The sequence below is a fragment of the Sinocyclocheilus grahami genome, unplaced genomic scaffold, assembly GCF_001515645.1.
Source record: "Sinocyclocheilus grahami isolate Dianchi unplaced genomic scaffold, SAMN03320097.WGS_v1.1 scaffold442.1, whole genome shotgun sequence".
In the NCBI taxonomy this organism is placed as follows: domain Eukaryota; kingdom Metazoa; phylum Chordata; class Actinopteri; order Cypriniformes; family Cyprinidae; genus Sinocyclocheilus; species Sinocyclocheilus grahami.
In genome coordinates, this window is record NW_015505621.1 from 674,979 (window position 1) to 681,057 (window position 6,079).

A 6,079-nucleotide genomic window follows, 5' to 3' on the forward strand; every position below is an offset into this window, starting at 1 on the left:
TGTTCTGATCTGAAGATGTTTACAAAAGTCCAGTTTGCAGTGCACTGCAGATGCGGCGTGAAATCTTGCCATCGTTTTACACTGGAAGTCTTCATCTGTCCACAGGCTTTCAGAGGAATCCATCCGTGTGATGTCAGAGAATGAGGCACAAGCAGGAAGATCCTGTTCATTAAATGTCTTACGGCACGCATGTCCTGCAGCGTCTCAGATTAAAAGGCATGTGCTGGTCAGACAGGTCAGAGGTCACTGTGTGTCTGTGTGTCTGCATGAAGAGACTCTGGGATCCACTGACAACACGCTGACAGCAGATCTAAAAGTGGGAATTAAAGCCATTTTTTGTCTATTTCCACACTTCGGATTTCATAAAAATGTATTTCTGTCAGAGCTAAAAATATAAATTCTGATATTTATCAGCATTTTGATTCAGTGTATGTGTGTATATATATATATATATATATATATATATATATACACACACAATGACATTCAAAAATTTAGATTTTTTTTATGTTTTTGAAAGAAGTCTCTTATGCTCACAAAGGCAAAATACAGCAAAAACAATAATAATATTGTAAAATTGTATGACTTAAATTTATAACTTAAAAAATTATTTTCGATGGAAAATAAAGGTAATTGCGACTTTTTATCTGACAATCTTTTTAATTTTTTCTTGCAATTCTGAGTTTATATCTAACAATTCAGACTTTGTTTCTCATTTATGAAAACAAAAGTCAGAATTGTGAGATATAGATTCAAATTACCTTTTTTATTTTTTTATTCCATGGCGGGGGGGAAAAAACAGAATTCTGTGATGTAAACTCAGAATTCAGAATAAAAAAATGTCAAAAAATTCTAAGACAAGTCTTTTCTTCTTGCTGTTGTGAGTTTATATTTCACAATTCTGACTTCTTTTCTCAGAATTGCAAGGAAAAAACTCAGGATTGCAAAATACAAACGTGCAATTACCTTTTATATTTTTAAAGAGGCTTCCATAATGTCCTATTTGAATATATTGTAAAATGTAATTTATTCTTGTGAAGAAAGCTGAATTTTCAGCATCATTACTGCAGTCTTCAGTGTCACATGATCCTTCAGAAATCATTCTAATATGCTGATTTGCTGCTCAAGAAACATTTCTTATTAACTAAAATATATACCTTTTGTAAAATTATAAATGCCTTCACTGTCACTTTTGATCAATGTAATGCATCCTTGCTGAATAGAAGTATACATTTCATTCAAAAAAAATTCTTACTGACCCTAAACGTTTGAATGCAGCTTTGCATTGCATGGTCTGTAATACAGACAAATCAATCCCCACATGGTTTTCCACTAAATGACCACAAGAAAGAACCTGAATCATTTATGCATAGCAACTTACATTTTTCATCTTTCTTCCATGCAGCTTCTAAAGACGTTCTGTTGTCGACTTTCTCTGCCACCAGCGCCGTCAGAAGAGCTTCAGTCCGCGGCTGCAGCCTGAGATTATTCAACAATAAGTATTTCCACTCCGAACAAAAGTTAAAGTGTGTATTAGATCTTACTTGGCCCACGTCTTCAGCATGGTGGAGGAATAGAAATTAATACTCTTATTTAGCAAAGATGCATTAACTTGATCAAAAGAGCCAGTAAAGACATTTATAATGTTACAAAAGATTCCAATGTCAAATAAATGCTGATCTTTTAAACGTTCTATTCATCAAAGAATCCTGACAAATTCAATGCATCAAAGTTTCCAAAAAAATATGAAGCAGCACAACTGTTTTCAACATTGATAATAATCAGAAATGTTTCTTGAGCAGCAAATCAGCATATTAGAATGATTTCTGAAGATCATGTGACACTGAAGACTGGAGGAATGATGCTGAAAATTCAGCTTTGATCACAGAAATAAATTACATCTTAAAAAGCATTCAAATAGAAAACATTTATTTTAAAACTAAAAAATATTTTACAATATTGGTGATTTTACTGTATTTTTGATCAAATAAATGCAGCCTTGGTGAGCAGAAGAGATTTATTAAACGGTAATGGATTTATTTTGTAAGTAGCCGTGTAATAATTAGGATTAATATACACTCATTCATCATTATCTTGATTATGATCATTACATTGTTTAGTTTTTTTCATAATGACCAAATTTGCCATGGTTTTAAACTGGTAGAGTGAATAACTGACATTTCAGTCTTGTTTTGGTTTGACACCCACATTTACACACACCCACACACACTCATAAATGTCACCTGGCCTTCCAGGAAAAACATTGCACATAGTTTGTAACGCTCAAGGCCCTCTGGGTAATCCATCTCAATGGCAGGAAGCTTCCAACTGACTCTGTCTGCGGAGAGAGACACACCCACCACGCTCAGACTAACACCCCCCCACACACACACACACACACACACACACCACGGCACTAAAAAGCTAGAGCTGGCTTTGAACTCTGGCTGAGGACAGGAGGACAGACAGCAGCTCTTACAGAAGGTGCTCTGCTGATGACACTTTACTCGGTCACTCAGTGGGCAGAACCAGGGGGCGGGGCTTTCCTCCGGAGCGCTGAAGTGACAGTATTGTGGGAGGAGCTTCGGAATCCATTCGGCCTGAACGGCACAAACGCCTGCAAGAAACAAAACGGAGAAACATTTTCTTTACACTTGTTGAAATATAACAAATGTATTATTTAAATAGAGCTGTCATTTTTTTTTTTTTCAAAATAATTCCAAGTGTTTATTTGTAATTAAGTAAATGTTAGTGTCAAATAATATAATATCTAGTGAAATATTATTACAATTTAAAATAACTTTTCTATTTGAATATAATGTGTAAAATGTAATTTTTCCAGCATCATTCCACCAGTCTTCAGTGTCACATGATCTTCAGAAATCATTCTAATATGCTGATTTGCTGCTCAAGAAACATTTCTGATTATCAATGTTAAAAACAGTTGTGCTGCTTAATATTTTTGTGGAAAACGTGATACATTTCATTAATAAGTCTTAATTGTTTTAGGTCACTTCTATTGTAAGCAGTGTTGGGGGTAACGCATTACAAGTAACGTGAGTTACGTAATCAGATTACTTTTTTCAAGTAACTAGTAAAGTAACGCATTACTTTTTAAATTTACAAGAGAATATCTGAGTTACTTTTTCAAATAAGTAACGCCAGTTACTTTTTTTCCCATTTATTGATTGAAAGCTCTCCTGGCCCCATGTCGAGAGAAATCAGATGTTATTGTAGTTCTAGAATAAATGTGAACATGCTTTAATTCATCTCACTCACACACAAAAAAAAAAATCAGATTTAGTTTTCCTCAAAATTAATAAAAACAGTTAAAAGCAACTCAGAATATGATGCAAAGCTACAATAATTAAATATGTTAAATAATACAAATATCCTTTATGTATTTAATCCTATTTTATTAACCAATTTACTGCTGACCTTCGGTGATCCAATTCAACCGTACTAATAAGCAAAAATGACACAAGATAAACTAACATTTCTTCTTTTTTATTGCTGAAGAGTGTTGAACTTTCTTCTTCTGTGTATACTGTACAGACGTGGATTTACATTTCCTTCAGCCTGAGGCTTTTGGTGTAAAGGGCTTTTACATTTGCCAAAAATAGAACTTTTTATATTAAAAGCAAACAAGCAAGCCCTGCCCAGATTTAAAAATGAACGCAAAAGTAATGTAAAGTATGTACATGTATATATTTATATCATGTATAAATATATTTCATATACAAGCAAAACATATTTTTCTTAAATATATGCATGCATGTGTGTGTATTTATATATATATATATATATATATATATATACATATACATAATAGATATACAAATTACAAACACTTATTTTAGATGCAATTAATCATTTGACCGCACTAATTTTATTACATAATACATGTCATATTCACTAGGTAATGTATTTAAAATGAACATTACCTTGTCTTTATTTGAGAAAAAAATTATTCCTAGTATGCACAGATTTACTAGATTCCCAAAGTGCACTTTTAGTGTTTATGTTTTTAGCAATGTCTACATTCGTGAAAAATACTATAATAGCAATTACAGAACTAGGAAGTTGCTATCTATCTACAGTATAAAGGTGTTTATTTTTTTATTAAGATCAAACTATTTATTCATTTTCAAATGATTCATTTCCAATTATTTTAGTAAATATTATGTAAAATAAATATGCATTTGATTGCAGTGATTGGCATGTATGTTAATTACTGTCTTTCAATTAAATAGTGATATCGTATATATCGGCCAATGGCCACAACATTAAAAATGTAAAATAAAAATAAAATATAGATAACATTAAAAATCTATCAGTTGACCACTATAAGGCACTGTTGATATTGTTAACTAAAACTATTAAAAATAATTTTTATTCATTGAAACAAAAAAACAAAAAAATTACATATAAATATTGCATGAAAAAAAGAGTAATTAATTAATGAAAACTAAAATCATTTAAAAAAAGTGTTATTTAAAATAAAATAAACAGAAATTAAATGATAATAATAATAATAATGTATATTTATTATAAACTTAATAATTTCAGCTATTATAATATTTCAGCTAGTTGCCAAAGTAACATTTCTCATTTTCATTTAGTTTAACTTGATGTGCTAAATTAACAAAAACTGGAAAAAAAATCATTAAAAAAATGATACAAACTAATAATAATGAAAAAAAAACTAATAAAAATACAAAAAACACAGCAAAAATTAATAAAACTTGAATGAAAGGAAAATGGAAAATACAAAATAAAAACGAATTCAAAATATATTTTTTTAAAAACTATTTTAGTATCTCAATGATACTAAAATAGCACTGCAGCTGACTGAAATTAATCATTTTAAGTTGAAGTACTAAAATGACTAAAACTTAAATAAAAATTTATTATAAATATTAAAATAATAATAATAAAAAGACAAAGTACACAACATTACTAAGACTTGAACTAAAAATTAAAAATTAAAACTGAAAACATAAAATAAATAAATAAGCTAATTCAAAATATGAATAAATACTATAATAGTATATAAATAATACGAAAATAACACTGGTAGAGGAAAGGTTTCAGACAATATAAATCTTAAGTGGTCTTCACATTAGACCTGAATGTCTGAACATTTGACATCTATATTGATCATCGCCATCAAACTCATACCCAGCAGCAGGGGCGGACTGGGACAAAAATTCAGCCCTGGCACTGTAGCCACACCGGCCCACATTACCACACCGGCACAGCCCCACCCACGGACACACACATTCACTACTTACATTTGTGTACAGATGGTGAAATAATATAAGCAGTACCATATATGTAACAGATATTTAAACATTTAATGTATGTGTCTGGCAAACAATGCTTACTACTTTTTAAAGAGCACACGTTTATAACAAATGTACACATACGGTAAAAACAAAAGAAAAAGAATCTGAGGATGGTGTAGAGTCTGTGTGCTGTCTGTTTATACCATTTGTCTGCTGTTACTGTCATTCTCTACAGTATGTTGTTCTTTGTTGTCACTGTCTGTCTGTTGGGTTTTTCCTACCTCTACCACACTCCTCCCTGTCTCTGCTCGGCCTACCGTAGCATCCTTCCTCACAGCACTGGTGTTGAAAGACCAGGAGTCTCTGGCTGTACTGATTGCCGAACACCACAAGCACGCGTCGGAAATGTAACGCCCCTTAACATAATCACGAGCGTCAGCTTTCAAAGTAAATATCAAGATAATAATGTGTTCGTTTTACCATCAGTTCAAGCCCGAAAGGGCAACAGAGTCACATGACAGACACAGTGATGATGCAGTACACAAGCCGTGATTAAGACAGCTGACGTGCTATGATTTCTGACAGGCAGTTCACAAGTTCACTACAAATGTCTATAGTACTATGGCTATTGCTATAGGTTTTTGGACATTGCAAGTAGCCTACATCAGTTTTTACACTTTATCTGCTGATATTTCAGTCATGCAATTCAGTGACAGGCTCATTAACATTTAAGTTAACCAATTATATAAAATATACTGGGGTTCTATGCTAAGCTTACAACTGTTTAATAC

General features: G+C 31.9%; 1 pseudogene; it reads right to left on the reverse strand.

The window, feature by feature from the left end:
- Positions 1-6,079, reverse strand: part of LOC107552144 (probable ATP-dependent RNA helicase DHX37) — a 23,156-nt pseudogene continuing 17,077 nt past the window's right edge.